This window comes from Solanum tuberosum, unplaced genomic scaffold (genome assembly GCF_000226075.1).
Source record: "Solanum tuberosum cultivar DM 1-3 516 R44 unplaced genomic scaffold, SolTub_3.0 scf00464, whole genome shotgun sequence".
Taxonomy (NCBI): domain Eukaryota; kingdom Viridiplantae; phylum Streptophyta; class Magnoliopsida; order Solanales; family Solanaceae; genus Solanum; species Solanum tuberosum.
The window spans coordinates 15,627-35,310 of NW_006239400.1; the positions used below are offsets into that span (position 1 = coordinate 15,627).

At 36.2% G+C, this 19,684-nt stretch overlaps 1 long non-coding RNA gene across 2 annotated transcripts in view; it reads left to right on the forward strand.

Annotated features, from left to right (window-relative positions):
• The first annotated feature begins 5,928 nt into the window (after positions 1–5,928).
• The window catches only part of LOC107058282 (uncharacterized), a 22,158-nt gene continuing 8,402 nt past the window's right edge, over positions 5,929–19,684 (forward strand). Inside the window, exons 1-2 of one of the 2 annotated variants that reach the window (XR_001471917.1) lie at positions 5,929–11,852; positions 11,953–18,534. This is a non-coding gene — a long non-coding RNA (uncharacterized lncRNA). Of the gene's footprint in view, positions 18,535–19,684 lie in introns of both variants that reach the window. The other variant, XR_001471916.1, reaches the window with a different exon arrangement.

Below are 19,684 nucleotides of genomic sequence, written 5' to 3' on the forward strand. Positions count from 1 at the left end.
TGGGAAAATTTTGAAGGTTGATGCCAGTGTCCGTTCCTGTGCACGCTGTTTCCTTGCCTTTTTTGTGCTTGCACTACAATCTGAATATCATCAGGCTTCGATAGGGGGGTTTTCCAATCTTGTTTTTTTGCCATTTTTGTGCTTGCATTGCAATCTGAATATTTTCAAGCTTCGATAGGTTTTTTTTTTCAATCTTATCTGTAGCATTTTCTAGTGGGGTTTGCCAGCTTTGCACGTAACTCTTCCCTTCATTCCTTTGCTTGCAGCCATTGGGTCTTACAAAGCATTGAATTCTTCTTTTCATGGAGGTACCTTATTTTTGTCCATATGTGTTGAGGTCTTGTTCGCCAATCTTTTACAAGTATAGATAATTTTCAATGATTCTTCCCTATTGACTCCTTTGTCTTTGTCATAGCTACTAATGTATGGTAGTTTCTCAATTAGGATATTATTTTCACTAATATGTGTTGTATTATGCTGCCATGAAGTTCATAGTTCAGATGTTTATGGTGTTATGGTGATCCAATTGATAAGGTCTCTTATGGTGATGAGGTCTCTTACTCTCTTATGGCTATGGATACCTGATAAGTACTTGACCAATTCTAGATCTTTCAGTAGTGCCGTAAAATATTTCGATAGTGGCGTAAAATACTTCTCAACTTTTGTTCTTTTAGCTACTTATATTATCAAACTGCTTTCATTGTTTTTGTTATCACACTAGTTTTTTTTTTGTTGTATGGATGTGTAGACTATGTGGTGACACTGTTATGGACGTGCAGATTTGGAAATTTCAAAGCTTGGCTAACCAACATGTGATCCTTTGCCGTCTTTTGGTCTTTTTTGTGCTTGCATTGCAATCTGGATATTGTCTAGGCTTTGACAAAGGGTTTTTAGTCTCGTCTATGGCATCCCTTGTGATTATTTAGGTTTGCTCTGAACTATTCCCTTCCTTCTGTTCTTGCAGCCATTGCTTACAGGGCCGTGAATTCTTCTTTTCATGGAGTGGCCGTGTTTTTGTACGTTTGCGTTGAGGTTTCTTTAGTCATTTTATATGAGTATGGAGATTTTCGTTTCAATTTTCTTCCCTAAATGGCCCTTTGTCTTTATCGGATCTTTGTCAAAACTAGTGTTGTATGGAAGTTTCTCACGAGGACATTATTTTTCACTGGCGTGTATCGTATATGCTGTCATGAAGTTGTAATGACCCGTTAACTCTTTCTTTCATAAAAGACCTTTTTTCGTATAGTTTAAATGAAAATTTTGAACTATTCGTTTAACTACGGTGAATTAGTTGATGGGTATTTGTTAAATAATTAAATTAGTTGGTGTTAATAGGTCAAGTCCATAATTTAATACTCTATTCAATTTAACCTATGTATTGAAATAAATTAAATGGAATTTAACAATTAATAAGTTATGCTCAAAAAGATGTCGCGGCAGTATTCAAGAGCGACATTCTCTTCCAGGTAACAACACATTAAATCTCCAACTTCCTCCATGTGTATATGAAATTGTAAGATGCTTCATTTACATTAATTAGTATAATAATATATATTTTTTTGGAAGAAGAAACAAAGCCATTGAGTTATTGATGTTCCAAAAGCTGCTGGCCAAAAATAGTGGGCAAATCAATTTATATTCATCAATTTATGTGTTGATTACAATATTGAAGAGGAATTAATAATGGACATGTTGAGTTAATCATTTGGAATGATGTAACAATATGTTGCATTTTTGTATAATAATAGTCTGTTGCATATTGATTTTTGTTACCGAAGGTTAGTGATGGCTTAATCTGGTTTGAGTTGGAAAATTTCTTAGGGTTATCAATAACAAATCAAGTTTTGTCATATTAAGACAACTATTATATGAATACCATTAGATTTATAATATTTTGATAAATTGACACTTAACCCTTGGCTTAATATTTAGGAATATAAGACTTGACATATTTAGTTGGCACCAAGATTAATGAATTTAATTATAGATTTAGGTGAGTTTTGGGTCTAGGCTAGACATATAGTAATATATGTGTCTACAAACTCATTTGTTTATGAATATTGCATATTTTCTAGATTGGGAACATTTTGAAGCTTTACGAAAGGGAAAGGAAAAATCTAGACGATTCGTGACACGTGTTCTGCACTTAAGGTATGTTAAGACTTTCATACTTCATTGAAGGAAGTTTTTCTAATTAAAGAGAAAAAATGGAATAGACAATGGCTAAGGGCGAAAGATGGGAGTCTCGTACTAATGGTATGGCGGACATTATAAAGGGAAAGTTTATTACTATAGATTGACATATTGTAATCTGAGAATATCAAAGCATATGGGCATTAGCTGGTGTATTATTGACTTGGTTTTTTTGTGTTTTTGTGTTTCTTTATTGAACCCGTATATTTGTGATAATTGAGGTGATTATATATCATACCAGTATTTGGTTGATTGAGATGCATCATCATCCCCTTTTATTGAAATCATATTGTGCACATGCATTGACTTGAGATTGAGTATAAGTTGGGCATGGGGAGATCGTCTGTGATGGGGATTGTGAGATTTTATTACTATAAGTTGGGCACGTGGAGATCATTCGTGTCGGGGATTGTTTGATTTTATGATAGTGCGTTGAGATCGTCCGCACAAACACGTGGAGATTGTCTGTGTCGGTATATGGACCTCGCGAGTCCCCCAAGGGTCATGAACTCTCGATGTGTTTCCGAGGAGTATCATGTATATACGGTTGAGAGAGTAATTGGCATCTGAGGCATATTATTTCATGGTGTCACATTGCATTACATCTCATTACATCCTTCATTCTTGTTTGAGTATGTGCTTTATTGATGTTGGATATTACGTGATATTTGATTATCTCTAATGATGAAAACTTGGTTGATAAGTATAATGTAGACTTGTGAAATTAAAGGATGGTTTTCTTATATACTCCTGTCACTACTTCTTTGTTGTCGGTCTATGAGATATAGTGGGTACACGTGATTTCGTACTCATACTACACTTGCCACACTCTTTTGTGGTGTAGATTGGATTCAAATTCGAGCACATTTCTTGGAGTTTTGGTGAGCTGCTTGGATATTATGCGGCCCACACCTTTCTCTATCTCTATCTATTAGGTTGATTTGGTATTCCGATAGGATATTTCTTATGTCTAGACTTGTCAGAAATTTTTGTATGGACTTTTAAAAGTACATCTTAGGGTGGAATTTCAGTTTTTCCGCAATTTATTTAAATGACTTAGTATTTAAGATATTTGATTGCTACTTACTTTTCCACTTTTTAAGTTGAATTGGTTACCTTACTGGGTTGGCTTACCTATTGGTTGGGAATTTAGGTGCCATCACGACTTGTGATTTGGGTCGTGACAGAAGTTTAGTCCAGATGCTTATGATGCTTATGTTCTTCGATCATCCAATTGATGAGGTCTTCTATGGCTATGGACACTTGATAAGTACTCGGCCAATTCTAGATCTCATTTGATAGTGGGGTAAAATACTACTGCTTCACTTTTATTTTCTAGCTACTTATCTTCTCTGCTTCCATATATTTTTTGTTACCACACTGTTTTTTCTTGGCTGGATGGATCTGTAGTAAGCAGTGTGGTGGCACTGTCATGGACGTTCAGATTTGGAAATTTCAAAGCTTGGTTTACCAACATGTGATCCTCTTCCACCTTTTGGTCTTTTTGGTGCTTACACATCAATCTGGATATTGTCCGGGCATCGACAAAAGGGGGTTTTCAGTCTCGTGTATGGCCATCTCTAGTGATTACTTAGCTGATTTGGAGTTTGTCAGATTTGCTCTTAACTGTTCCCTTCTTTCTGATCATGCAGCCATTGGTTACAGGGCAGTGAATTATTCTTTCCATGGAGTGGTCGTGTTTGTTCGTTTGTGTTGAGGTTTCTTTAGTTCAAGTTTGTAAGATTATTAAAACTTCCGATTCAATTTTCTTCGGAAGTTTCTGGAAGATCGTAGTTTTCACTAGTGTGTGTTGTTGTTCTACTGCCGTGATGTTTTTCATCCAGACAATATGTTCTTCGATGATCCAATTGATGAGGTCTCCCATGGCTATGGACACTTGATAAGTACTTGAGCCAAATTGTGGATATTTTCTTTTGACAGCGACATAAATGCTCCCCTACATCTGGTCTTCTAGCTACAAATATTTTGGTTATCACATGTGTTTTTTGTTTGGATGGATGTGTAGACTATATGGTGACAGTAATAGAGGTTAAGATTTGGAGATTTCAAAGGTTGATATCCAGTATGGTATCTCTACACCCTCTTGGTCTTTTTGGTTCTTGAGCTGCAATTTGGATATATTGGTCAGGGCTTCAAAGAAAAAGGAGGGGGGGGGGGGGAGGTTTAAATCTTGTCTATATGGTGTCTCTAGTGACTTCGTAGATGGTATGGGTATCGTCAGCTTTGGACTTGATTGTACCCTTCCTTTTGTGCTTGCAGTCTGCAACCATTAGGTCTTATAGAGCATTGAATTATTCTTTTAATGGAGCAACTTTCTTTGTCCATTTATAACGAGGTTTCCGCGGTTTAGGCTTTTATGAGTTCTGACATTTTTAACTAAAATAGTTTTTTTTCCCGTTAGTGTGTTGTATTCTACAGCCATATTAAGTGTTTAGTCTAGATGCTTATTTTCTTTGATGATCCAATTGATGACATTCTTGATGGTTGATGGTTATGGTCTCATGGACACCTGAGAAGTACTGAATGTTGGATCTTTTGAAAACCTCATAAATGGTCCTCTGTTTTGGTGTTCTTGATGCTCATCTTCTCTTCTTCTTTTTTCTTGTATTATAGTAGCTTGATTTTGTTTTTTGAATGTGGATATATGGTGACAGTTTAGAGGAATAAGACTTGGTAATTTTGAAGGTTTGGTGTCTTGTGTGCATTTCTATGCACCCTATTTCTTCGCCATGTTGGTGCAAGCACTACAATCGGGAGATTATCAAAATCTTTGAAAGAAGGTGGTTCTCAATTTTGTCTGGCAATTGTAGTCAATTCCAAGGTGGTATGGTCGTCACCAGATTTGCATTTAAATTGTTCCATTCTTTTTGTGGTTGCAGTTGTTGGTTCTTACAGAGCGATAGATTCTTCTTTTCATGGAACGGCATGGTCATTCAATTTCGTGTTGAAGGTTTATTGTTTGATTCTCTAATGATTATTGAGATCTTCAATTCAGTTTTGTACCCTAATCAGAATGGTTCCCCTCAATCCTATTAATAGACTTGTTACGAAGCCAGTTTTTCAGTCCCGGTTTGTTTTGGCTTTAGTTCTCTAGTTTTACTATTATTAGGTGTTCTTTCATTGGTATCTTGAGGATATAATCAGTGTTGGATTGTTGCTATGGATAGTTATTGTTGTATCAAGATTATGGGTAACTATTGGTATGATCAAGTATGATGGGTAATTATTATTGTTTGATCAAGATACGGGTAACTATTGGTATGATCAAGATGATGGGTAATTATTATTGTTTGATCAAGATATGGGTAACAATTGGTATGATCAAGATGATCGGTAATTATTATTGTTTGATCAAGATATGGGTAGTTATTCCATCCCTGTTCATTTTGCTTTGTTTTTCTTTTATTTCATTGGTATCTTTGAGGATATTGCCAGTGTTTTATTGTTAATCATAATACTGGGTAATTATTGTTTGATCAAGATACATGTAATTGTTATTGATCAAGATATTGGGTGATTATTGTTGATCATAATATTGGGTAACTATTGTTTGATCAAGATATGGGTAATTGTTGTTGATCAATACATGGGTAATTATTGTATGATCAAGATACTGGGTAATTATTGTATGATCAAGATACTGGGTAATTATTGTATGATCAAGATACTGGGTAATTATTGTATGATGATCAAGATACGGGTAATTATTATGATCAAGATACGGGTAATTATTGTATATTCCTTTGGGGAGAGATCGGTTTGGTTTTTGATTTTTGGGCTATCTCAGAATTATATAAATTTCAAGTTACCTACTTTCGTGACTTTTGAATCTTTTAATATGGGGTGTAGGTTTCTGATTTTAAAATCTTTGATCATCTCTGTAGACAAAAGGTCGGAGGAGGAATGGAATGTTGGAGGTTTTGGGAGTTCTTGACTTTTTTTTTTGGCCAATTTATTGATTTGTTATTGTTGTTTGTTTGATCAGGTATGAGTAATAATGCTAGGGGAATGATTATAGGTACCTTCCAGTGTATTTCATGATTCTCCTTCTATGCTTGTTACCTTCTACCAGTTACCTAATATTCATATCACTGCTTTCCTTTAATGTATTGTTTATTTATTTATTTGTTCCCATTTTCTTGTGTATTATAGTAAGAGTTTATAATTGCAATCCTTTTGATTAATCCATGATATGAGTACACAGAAGATTCATGAGCAAGAGTGTATTCATTATTCAACGAACAACTACATCCATTTTTACTGGGGAATTTTCATATGAGACTATTCTTCCTTTTAATCTACTATATAAAGGTTTTAAATTGGCCCTCAATATTAAAGATAATTACATTCTTGAAAGGATCAAAGACTCTACACCTTCGTGGCTTTTTGCTTGTTAGGACTGGAAATTTAACTCCCCAAGCATGCCTACTTGGATCTCCTATTGTAGACTTATGTGTCACAACCATTCATGTGCACCTTGTTTCTTGGCCTTTTTTTTTTTGCTTTCAACTCCAAGATGGAAATTGTTAGGCTTCGACCAAAATTGGGGTTTTCAATCTTGTCTCTTGCATCTCTAGTGATTTCTTAGGTGATATGGATTATCTCAGCTTTGCACTTAACTGGTCCCTTCTTTTTGTGCTTGCAGTTGGGTATTGCATAGCAGTGAATTATTCTTTTTATGGAGGGGATTTGTTTGGCCACTTGTGTTGAGCTTTCTTTTTTTCAGGTTTTTATGAGTATTGAGATTATCTCTTTATTTCTGTTGTATAGAAGTTCCCAAGTAAAATAGGTTTTCTTGCACTCGTCTGTGTTGTATTCTGCTACCCTTTTTAGTTTTTGTCCAGATGCTTATGTTCTTCGATGATCCAATTGATGAAATTCCTGGTGGTTGATAGGTATATTGTCCTACACATGGTAAATACTCAATACTCAAATCCTGGATCTCTTGACAGCCCCGTCAAGTGGGTCTTTATTACTCTCTCACTTTTGGTATTCTCTCTGCTTTCTTCCTGTTTCTTGCCGCATCGTCACCCCAGCTTGATTTTGTTTGTTGGATGGATGACAGTTGAGAGGATCAGATTTGGAAAATTTCAAAGATTGATGATGTGATCAGGCTTTGACTGTTAGTGTTAGTTCCTATCTTGTTTGATAGAGGGGTTTTCCTATTTGTTTCTTTGCCATTTCTGTGCTTGCATTGCAATCTCAATATATTCAGGCTTCAAGAGAGGGGTTTTTCAATCTTGTTTGTGGAAATTTGTAGTGGGTTTCATCAGCTTTGCATGTAACTCTTTCCTTCATTCCTTTGCTTGCAGTCATTGGGTCTTACGAAGCAGTGGATTCTTCTTTTCATGGAGTGACCTTATTTGTCCATAGGTGATGAGGTTTTGTTAGTTCAATCTTTTATGAGTAGAGAGAATTTTCAATTCAGTTTTCTTCTCTAATGACTCCTTTGTCTTTGTCAAAACTACTGTTAGTTTCTCAATTAGGACATTATTTTCACCCATGTGTTGTGTTCTGTTGCCATGAAGTTCTAAGTCCTCACGCTTATATTCTTCGATGATCCAATTGAAGAGGTCTTTTATGAATTTGGAGACCTGACAAGTACTTTGGCCTATTCTAGATCTTTTGAAAGTTGCATAAAATACTTCTTTACTTTTGTTCTTCTAACTTCTTATCTTATCTGCTTCCATTTTTTTCAATTATCACACTAGTTTTTTTGGTTGTACGGATGTGTAGACCATGTGTTAACACTGTTATAGATGTTGAAATTTGGAACTTCCAAAGTTTGGTTAACCAACATGTGATCCTCTTGCCACTTTTTGGTCTTTTTGGTGCTTGCACTGCATTCTGGATATTGTGTGCCCTTTGACAAAAGGGGGTTCTCAGTTGTCTATGGCATCTATAGTGATTACGTAGGTGGTTTTGGGTTCGTTAGATTTGCAATTAACTGTTGCCTTCTTTCTATTCTTGCAGCTATTGGTTACAGGGTAGTGAATTATTCATTTCATGGAGAGGTCGTGTTTGTTCGTTTGTTGTTGATGCTTCTTTGGTTAAGTCTTGTTTTGAGTATCCAGATTTTCGATTCAGTTTTTTTGCCTAATGACTCCTTGTGTTTGTGAAAACTATTGTTGTATGGAAGTTTCTCAAATAAGACATTAATTTCCACCTGAATGTTTTGTATTTGCTGCCATGAAGTTTTATGTCCAGACACTTATGTTCTTCAATGATCCAGTTGATAGGTTTCCTATGGTTATGGACACTTGAAAAGTACCAGCCGATTCTAGACCTTTTGATAGTGGCATAAAATACTTCTTCTCTTCTATTCTTGTAGCTACTTACTTATCTTCTCTGCTTCCATTTCTTTTTTGTTATCACACTAGTTTTTTTTTTTTTGGTTGGATGGATGTGTAGATCCTGTGGTGACACTGTTATGGATGTTTAGATTTGGAAATTTCATAGCTTGGTTAACCAACATGTGATCCTTTGCCACCTTTTAGTCTTTTTGGTGCATGCCCTGCTATCTGGATATTGTCCATGCTTCAACAAAAGATGATTTTCACTCTCATCTATGGCATCTCTAGTGATCATTTAGGTGGTTAGGGGTTCGTCAGATTTGCACTTGATTGTTCCCTTCTTTCTGTTCTTGCAGCCATTGGTTACAGGGCAGTGAATTATTCTTTTTATCGAGAGGTCGTGTTTGTCTGTTTGTTGTTGAAGTTTCTTTAGTCACGTCTTTTATTAGTATTGTGATTTTTGATTCAATTTTCTTCCCTAATGGCTTCTTTGTGCATGAGGGTTTTTAGTCCAAGCGCCTTATGTTCTTTGATGATCCAATTGTCTATAAGTACTCGGCCAATTTTAAATCTCTTTATAGTGGTGTAAGATACTTGTTCAGTTATATTCTTGTAGCTACTTGCTTATCTTCTCTGCTTCCATTTCTTTGTCATTGTTACACTATTTTTTTTGGTTGGATGGATGTGTAGATCTTGTGGTGATACTGGTATGGATGTTCAGATTTGGGAATTTCAAAGTGAGGTTGATCAACAGGTGATCCTCTGCCACCTTTTGGTCTTTTTGGTTCTTGCAATGCAATCTGGATATTGTCCAAGCTTTTACAAAAGGGGTCTTTTAGTTTTCATCTATGGAATCTCTAGTGATTACTTGGGTGGTTTGGGGTTTGTCGGATTTGGACGTAACTGTTCCCTACTTTCTGTTCTTGCAGCCATTGGTTATAGGGAAGTGAATTTTTGTTTTCATGGAGCGGCCATGTTTGTCTGCTTGTGTTGAGGTTTCTTAGTTAAGTCTTTTATGAGTATCGAGATTATGGATTCAGTTTTCTTCCTTATAACTAAGGGTCTTGTATGGAAGTTCTCAACTAAGATATTAATTTTCTCCGGCATGTGTTGTAGTTTGCTGCCATGAGGTTTTTAGTCTATACGACTTATGTTCTTCGATGATCCAATTGATGAGGTCTCATATGGCTATCGACACTTGATAAGTACTCGGCCAATTGTAGATCTTTTGATAGTTGCGTAAAATACTTCTTCAGTTTTATTATTGCAGCTACTTATCTTCTCCACTTCCATTTCTTTTTCGTTATAGTTATTTTTGGTTGGATGGATGTGTAGACCATGTGGTGACACTGTTATGGACGTTAGATTTGGAAATTTCAAAGCTTGGTTAACCAACATGTGATCCTCTGCCACCTTTTGTCTTTTTTTTTATGCTTGCACGACAATCTTGATGTTATTTGAGTTTTGACCAAAGGTGGTTTGTTCGTTAGATTTTCTCTCAATTGTTCCCTTCTTTCTATTCTTGCACCCATTGGTTTACAGGCAGTGGATTATTCTTTTGACGGAGCGGCTGTGTTTGTCCGTTTGTGTCGAGGTTTTTTTAGTAAAGTCTTTTATGAATATTGAGATTTCGTTTCAGATATGTTTCCTAATGGCTCTTCTGTCTTTGTCAAAACTACTGTTGTATGGATGTTTCTCAAATACGACATTATTTTTCACCGGAGTGTGTAATCTGCTGCCATAAAGTTTTAAGTCCAGATGCTTTTGTTCTTCGATGATCCAATTAATGACATCTCCTATGACTATGGACACTTGATAAGTACTCAGCCAATTCTAGATCATCTGATAGTGGCGAAAAGTACTTTTTTACTTTTTTTCTTCTATTATCTTCTATGCTTCCATATATTTTTCGTCATCACACAAGTTTTTTCTGGTTGAATGGACCATGTGGTGACATTGTTTTGGACGTTCAAATTTTGCAATTTCAAAGCTTGGTTTACCAATATGTGATTCTTTGCCATCTTTTGGTTTTTTTGGACGTTCAGATTTGGATAATTCAAATCTGGATATTGTCTGAGCTTTGACAAAGGGGTGTTTTTAGTGTCGTCTATGGCATTTCTAGTGATTACTTAGGTGGTTTGGGGTTCGTCAGATATGCACTTAACTATTCCCTTCTTCTGTTCTTGCAATCATTGGTTACATTGCAATGAATTGTTATTTTCATGGAGTGGTCGTGTTTGTCTGTTTGTGTTGAGGTTTCTATAGTTCAAGTCTTTTATGAGTATCGATATTTTCGATTCAGTTTTCTTCTCTTATGGCTCCTGTTATACTATAGAAAGTACTGTTGTATGGAAGTTTCTCGGCTAAGATAATATTTTTCACCAGTGTGTGTTGTGTTTTGCTGCCATGAAGTTTTTAATCCAGACATTATGTTCTTCGATGATCCAATTGACGAGGTTTTCTATGGCTATGGATGCATGATAAGTACTCAGCCAATTCTGGATCTTTTCTTTTGACAGTACCATAAAGGCTGCTCTACTTCTGGTCTTCTAGCTATATATATTCTCTGTTTCCATCTTCTTTTAGTTATCACAACTTGTTTTCTTTTGTTTGGATGGATGTGTAAACTATTGGTTACAGTAATAACGGTTAAGATTTGGAGATTTCAAAGTTTGATATCCAGTATGGCATCTCAGTACCCTCTTGTTCTTTTTGGTTCTCAGGGCTTCAACAAAAGGGGGTTTTAAATCTTGTCTATGTGGTATCTCTAGTGGTTTCTTAGATGGTATGCGTTTCGTCAGCTTTTGGACTTAATTGACCCTTCTTTTTGTGCTTGCAACCATTGGGTCTTACAGAGCAATTTTTCTTTTCATGGCGCGGATTTCTTTGTCCATTTATGTCGAGGTTTCCATGGCTCAAGCTTTTATGAGTTTTGACATTTTCAACTAAAATAGTTCTTTTTTTCATAAGTATGTGTTGTTCTACTACCATGTTTAGTTTTTAGTCTAGATGCTTATTTTCTTCAATAATCCAATGATGAGATTCCTGATGGTTGATGGTTATTGTCTCATGGACATCTGACAAGTACTCAATTTTGGATCTTTTGAAAGCCTCGTAAAATGGTAGTCTCTTTTGGTGTTCTCGCTGCTCATCATTTGTGCTTTCTTTTTCTTGTATTATGCTTGCTTGATTTTGTTTGTTGGATGTATGTATGGTGACAGTTGAGAGGAATATGACTTGGAAGATTTTGAAGGTTGGTGTCAAGTTTGCATTTCTGTGCACCTTCTTTCTTGGCCATGTTGGTGCTTGCATTACAATCTGGAGATTATCAGGTTTCGAAAGAAGGTGGTTCTCAATCTTGTCTGACGTTTGTGGTGAATTCCTAAGTGGTATGATTTTCACCAGCTTTGCACTTAAGAGTGTTCCATTCTTTCTCTGCTAGCAGCTGCTGGGTCTTACAGAACCATAGATTCTTCTTTTCATGGAGCGGCGTGGTCTGTCAATTTTGTGAGGTTTTTTGGTCAATGCTTCTAATGATTATTGATATCATCAATTCAGTTTTCTTCCCTAATCAGTATGGTTTCATTCTTCCTTATCAACACTGCTTCATTTGTGTGTATTTTGTTGCCATACATGTTTTTTAATAGTCCAGATGTTTATGTTCTTTGGTGATCCAACTGTTGAGATCTCCATGGTTATGGACAACACATGATAAGTGTATTCAAGCTCAGTCGTGGATCTTTTGATGGGTCTTTTAATGGTCCTGTAACACTGTTCTCTAGTTTTCGTGTTCTCGCTACTTACATTCTCTGATTTCATTTTGCCTACCTGTTTATTTAGTTTGGTTGGATGAATTTTTTTAGGCAACATGGGTAGTAAGAGGATAAGATTTGGAAATTTTGTAGTTTGGTTTCAGTGTGCATCCCTGTGGACCATGTTGGCCATTTTGGTGCTTACACTGCAATTTGGATATTGGATTGACCATTCCTCCAGAACAGGGCACTTTACAATCTTATCTTGCTTGGCATCTCGAGTGATCTTTCCTGCGTGGTATGGTTTTCCACTTACCTGTTACGTTCTTTTTGTGCATGTAACCATTGGGTTTTCCAGAGCATGGACTTCAATTCAGTTGTCTTCCTATTCAGTGGGTCCCTTTTCTCTTGTGGAAGTTCTCAACAATGATAATATGTTCCACTAGTGTGCATTGTACGCTGCAGCCATGAAAGTTTTTACTCTAGATGCTTATTTTCTTGGATGATCCAAATGATGAGATCCCTGATTGTTATGGACACCTGAGAAGTACCCAGACTCAATATTCCCAAGGGCTCCTCTACTTCGAAGTTCTTGGTACTTATCTTCTCTGCTTCTATTTTCTTATGTTTATCATGACACTTAATTATGTTTGGTTAGATGCATGTTTGTAGATCACATGGTGACCGTGAGGGGGATTGAATTGGTAATTTTGAAGTATGGTTTCGTCCTTCCCTTGTGCACACTATTTCTTTTTCCATTTTGGTGCTTGTGCTTGCACTGCAATTTGGAAATCACCAGGCACTGGCAGGGGAATTGTTGGGTCTGGCATCTCTAGTGATCTGTTCTATGTGGTATGGGTTTGGCTTCTAGCACTTAACCTGTTAACTTCTTTTTGTACTTGTTGTTGTTAGGTCTTTCAAGATTAGCGAAGTCTCCCTTTCATGGAGTAGCCTTGTTTCTTGTAGTGTTGAAGTTTCTTAGTTCAGGCATTGTATTAGTATCTAGCTCTTTGATTCAGTTTTCTTCCCTGGACATAAAGAGTCCTTTACTTCGTTGTCAAAAGTGTTGTTACATGGATGTTTTCAACTACGATAACTCTTTCCACAAGTGCATTTTCAGCTTTTAGTCCAGATGATTATGTTTTGCAATGATCCAACTGGTGAGGGCCTCTTATGGGTGTGGATATCTGGTATGTACTCCCTCAGTTCTGGATCTTTTCACAGCCCAGTAAAAATGCTCATCTATCTTTTGTGTTCTTGCTGCTCATCTTTGTGGCGTCCATTTTCTTTTTGCTTATCACATCAGTTTGAGTTTTGTGTGTTGGAAGGATGTATATACCCTACATCGTGAACTGTATTGGAGGATTAGAGTTGGAAATTTTAAAGGTTAGTGTTCAGTATGCTGGTTATTTAGGTGCTTCCACTGCAATCTTGATATCGTTTTAGGCCTTCGAGAAAAAGGGGGTTTCGAAATATTAATGATTTGGAAATTTTAAAGGTAGTTCAATAAGCTGGTCGTTTAGGTGCTTGCACTGCAATCTGGATATCTTTTTAGTGCTTCGAGAAAAAGGGCATTTCTAAATATTATCTACGTCATTTCTCATGATTTCCCAAGCAGTTTGCGGTGGCCAGCTTTTCACTTAACTGGTCCTTCTTTCTGTGCTTGCAGTTGTGGTTTTAAAGATTTAATTTCTTCTTTTTGTGGGGCAGCCTTTGTTTGTTGATTTATGTTGAGGTTTCATTTGGTTCAAGCTCCTGTGAGTGTCTGGTATTCAGTTCAGTGTTCTCTTCTCTAATCAGTATGATATTTTCTGAACCACTCTCTATTCAAAGTGGTGCTCTTCTAGCAGTTAGTTTAACTGAAAATTTTGCATGTCAATGGTGGTTACAGTACATAGTCATTTTCATTCAATTTCTGGTTCATTATTGGGTGCAGTATCTACAAGCCATAATCACTACTATTTTCAGACTAATTGTTGTTAGGTAAATAAAGCGCTCTTTTTTATTTTTGGAGATCTCTCCCCTATCTTCTTCTTTTTTCCTTGAAACATGTGTATTATTTTCAGATATCCAATCATTTGACAAGTTGCTTCAGACTGTAAGCTATTATGTATAACTTTAATATAAAAAGAGAGCTCCTGCACACTTTTTTCCTTGATAAACACCATTTGAACTGTCTTTGCAATTCATTGAGTCTAGAACAGATCAAGTGAAAAACTTGCTCATCTTTGTATGACAGGTCATGTACACTCTTTATGTATTTATATATATCACAAAGATATTCTTTTTTCTGCGTAAAAGATCTTCCTTGCCATTACGTATTAGATCATTGTGCAAGTTAGCACCCTGTTTCTTGGCCATGTTGGTGCTTGCACTACAATCTGGAGATTATCAGGCTTCGAATGAAGGCGGTTCCCAATCTTGTCTGGAATTTCTAATGAATTACCAGGTTGTACCTAGTTCACTAGCATTGCACTTACTGTTCCATTCCTTATGTGCTTGCAGCCGCTGGGTCTTTTTTTGTTTATGCTCCGCCTTGTTCCGCCCAACATGAACCCGCCCCACATAAACGAACCCTGCGTAATTTTTGTTTAAAAGTAATGTAACAATTATCAATCTACTGTTAATATTGAAATAATATATGTGTCTTCATTTCTAAGACAAATTGTAGAATATATAGTCATTAACTGAACTAACTTTTAAGTCGTCTTCCATCTTTGCCATTTCTTTTATACATAGAGTTTAATAATTGTGTATAATTATTCAAGAGTTATTTAAGTTTGCTGAACCAGGGAGGAATGCATCTTATTTCTTATTTTTCTCTCTAATGTATACGTACAAATCCTTAATTATCATCAATTCACTGCTTTAGCCTCTAGTTTGTACATAGAGCCATGTTTTAGGATCAAATATCAGCAAATAGACATGTATGTAAATAGTGAAATTAATAATTAACTATGAGTTAATGATACTTATGACATACATTAAAACAAATGATTCCTCTAGAAAAATCAAAACTTTCTTTGAACTAGACTTTGTTAGATATGCCAGTTGCCTCCTCTGTTTCACTGAAACTCTCAACACATCTACCCTTAATTTATGTTTCAAAAGAAACATCCCCAACCCGCGTACCGCCCCGCCCCATATGTTTCTTTTCAAAAATATTTTGTACTTGCCCCGCAAAAGCTCTAACCCGCCCCGCCCCGCAAATACTATTACCTCCCCCCCCTTCAACCTCTCTGCCCCATTGCCATCCCTATTGATGTTTCTAATGATTACTGAGATCTTCAATTCAGTTTTCTTCCCTAATCAGAATGGTTCCCTTCTCTCTTGTCTACACTGCCTTACTAGTGTGTATTTTGTAGCCATATTTATATTTTAATAAACCAGATGCTTATGTTCTTTGGTGATCCAACTGATGAGATCTCCATGGTTATGGACAACACATGATAAGTGTATTCGAACTCAATCGTGGATCTTTTGATTGCCCTGTAAGGCATTCCTCTACTTTTTGTGTTCTCGCTACTTCGCTTTTCTTATTTCGCTTAGCCAACCAATTGATTTAGTTTGGTTGGATGAATGTTTGTAGGCCACATGGTGGGAGTAAGAGGATAAGATTACGATATTTTGTTGTTGTTTTTTCGGTGTGCATTCTTGTGGACCATGTTTCTTACCATTTTGGTGATTGCACTACAATCTAGGTATTGGATATCACCAGGCATCAACAACAGGGAACTTTGCAATCTTATCTTGTTTGGCATCTCGAGTGATCTCTCCTGCGTGGTATGGTTTCCACTTACCAGTTACGTTTATTTTGTGCATGTAACTGTTGGGTCTTCCAGAACATGGACTTCAATTCAATTGTCTTTCTAATCAGTGGGTCCCTTTTCTCTGTCTAAATTACCGTGGAAGTTCTCAACAATGATAATATTTCCACTAGTGTGTGTTGTACTCTGCAGCCATAAAGTTTTTAGTCTAGATGCTTATTTTCTTGGATGATCCAAATGATGAGATCCCTGATTTTTATAGACACCTAAGAAGTAACCCAAACTCAATTTTAGATCTTCTTATGGCCCTAAGAGCTCCTCTACTTTGGTGTTCTTGTTGCTCTTATGTTTATCATGGCACTTGATTTTGTTTGCTTGGATGCATGCTTGTAGACCACATGGTGATCGTTTGGGGATTAGATATAGTAACACCTCGGACTTCGAGAAAGGGCTAAAAAGGATAAACGGGCAGGTCCATGAACCCAAAATGGAGGACCCTTCACGGCACTCTAGATGGGGCCGTTTAGGGGTCCTCGACCCATTAGGGCATCATGAACAACCATGTAGGACTGCCTGGGCCATAGTCACCTAGACGACACCTTAGACGGACCGTGTTGACTTGGATGACCCGTCTAGGGGTCCGTACAAGTCATCCACTAGTTTTTAAATTTTGTGTCAACTTCAAACGATCATATCTCTCAGCACAAAATGAATTAGGTTGCCCATGACCTATCAAATTAAAGGTTTTTGAGTCATCTTTCCAACACCACCAAGTTTTCCTAATTTTGAGCAAGGAGTAAAAAGTAATGCCCATTTTATTGAAGACTTGTCGGGCAGGGCAACATCACGACCCACTAGATGCGTCGTGATGCTTTTAACGGCCCGTGAAGCCCATCTTTTAAGTCACCTCGTCAGTTTTAAGTCAGGGTCGTATTGGTCTTTTCCCCTATGCGTTTGATACTTAAACTACGTCGTTTTACTTCGTCTAAGCCTAAGTAATCAGTCAAAAAAACTGCCTAACACATTCATTCTCCTAAAATCATTAGACTTAGAAAGAAAAGAAGAGAAAGGGGCGATAGTTTTCTCTCCAGAATAAGCAGAGCTCTCTTTCAAGTTCAGCCCCGAAATTCAAGGGATGTCTTTGTAGTTTTCTTCACCAGGTATGTGGGTATTCACTAAGGGTTTCGCTTGCCCTTATGCCCAAAATTTCAGACTCCTTTTTCGATTATTATTGTTTTATGAAACTAGAGTTCTTGCCCAACTATGCAGATTCTTTACAAAACTGATTCTTGTGATTACTACTTGATTCTATATTTATTTAAATGACTTTGCATGAATTCTTATGGAGATTTGAAAGGAATAGCCAGTAATTGTAGTATTTTCACATGAATTAGCTCTTCTCCAGAATTTAGCTCAGGGTGTTCCCTGGATTTTACATCATCAATAGGATAAACATTTGCTAATATATTCCCTGATTTTAAAGTTAATATGAAAAAAAGGGTCAACAATAACCCCCATTGATGATGTTTTGAACATATTTTGAATTTGAAGCAATGTAACAATGTTTGTGAATTATGCATTATGATTATTGTATCTTAACAATATGTTTATCTGAAAAATGACATCTAAACCCAAAAAAAATTAGCAATATGAATATTTGTGACCAAACTATTAGAGGACATTTTTACTGAATTTTCCACTGTTTAAGAGTATTTTTGACCCTTTTCCAGTTTTTAAACTATATTAAGATTGAATAGATATACTAGCGGCTATGTTTGCTTAGTTATGAACTTTTCCCATTATTTCCCCCTAGAGTATATAATTATGATGGATATGCAATAAATGAATTTATTATTAAAAAGAAGTTAGCTAATTAAAATGATGTGTCAACTAGGAAAGAATACATCGTAAGTATATAATTAATTTTTATTTTAAATAAATTAGCTAATTATTTTACTTTGTTCACATCAAGAATCTGGCCTAGTTTATTTCAATTCATCTCCTATTATATTCAACGAATTCGAATTATGGATGAAAATATATCAAGGAACTGGTCCTTCGATTTTGCTTCTAAATTGGATCAACCAACACTTAGCCCAAAACTTGGACTACTAATTTAGGCCCGAAATCACTCAAACCCCACGCTCCTCTCCCTTTCCTTCGTCACTCTTCATTCTCTCCTCTTCCAACGGTCCTTTTACAATTTGGAATTAGTCTCTGCAACGGCTCTTTCGGTTTGAAATTTGATATCTCCGGCACCCTACATAGCTTTATTTATTGTCCATATATATCAGCCATTGAAATTAGGGATACTTAGCTCTGGAGAAAACTTTTCTCGTCCAAGTCTTTTTCGAGTTCTCTTTTGGCTGTTTCAGTTGTTCGTGGTGGAGGGTTTGTTATCTTCGACTCGTCTAGTCTGTTTTGAGTTCTCTTTTGGCTGATTGAGTTGCTCGTGGTTGAGGGTTTGTTGTCTTCGATTCGTCGTCCCAAAACACTGATCCTAAAAAGGTATTATTATCTCAATTTTTACTTTGCTTTACGTTGAATTTGTGTATTAGCAGTTTTTTTTCTAGATTTTGCTGACTGTCTATTTTTCAATTCACATTCAATATTTCTTTGTGTATTCATTGTTTATAATGTTTAAGCTTCAAGTATGTTTAGAGATTATTGTAAGAATTTAGCCTTTCTAATTGATAACACCTGCTTCATCCTTTGTTACAACTCTTTACCTCTTTCTGTTCTAATATCTAAAAATATCTCTTTTAGCTGGATGTTTGATGTTTATTTGACTCATTATCAAAAGCTGTTTGTTTTGATGAGAATCTATTTCAATTTATTTAAGATTCACAACTATGTAATTCCTAAAAAATATAATTTTGTTTCGGTTTTAAGTTTAGATTTCAGATTGAAATTTGACTCGAGTTCATGGCTGTTTGAAATCTTATACTTGTCTAAGCTTTGGTTTATCCACTCGTTCATTCTATCTTGCTAGCTTACTTCGAAAAAAATCTGGATATGATCTCGTGATGTTGAATCTAAGGCTAGAAAGTAGTTTTTCATCGTTTATAAGCAATCTGGTCTGTTGTTTGAATCATGAATTTATTTGTCAAGCATGATTTATTTTGCTTAACCATCTATGATCACCATTGTTTCAACCTAGAATTTGGAGTGTTATATTAATTTATCAGCTCCTCTTTAATTGATTAGTGTACTTGCTAAATGAAATACATATACAAATGACCAATGTGTCCTGTTTTTGATTGTTTCCCCTAATGGCTCCGTCACGGCGTCACCTAGGTGTCTTGTCGAAATAATTTGAAAAGGTTGTTGTTTGGGTCTTGATTTTATTTTATTTTTTTGTTTGTTCATTTCCTACTGTGTTAAAATTAAGTCGATACAAGCGTAGGTTATATTTTCGAAGTTGTCTTCACCTATGTTGCGTGGACTCTTCATTTTTGCGGCCGAACCCGTCTCGACGCGACACTGGTGCGGGCGCGGGTGCGGGGTGCGTGTCGGATTTGGTCAATCCGATCCGGATACTTTGACCAAAGCCGAGAAAAAAAATGGGGAATAAGAGATAATTTCATGGATGGCGAAAGTTGACGACGACGAAGTTGTCACAAGGTCTGGCTGCTCCATGGAAAAGAATAATGAAGAG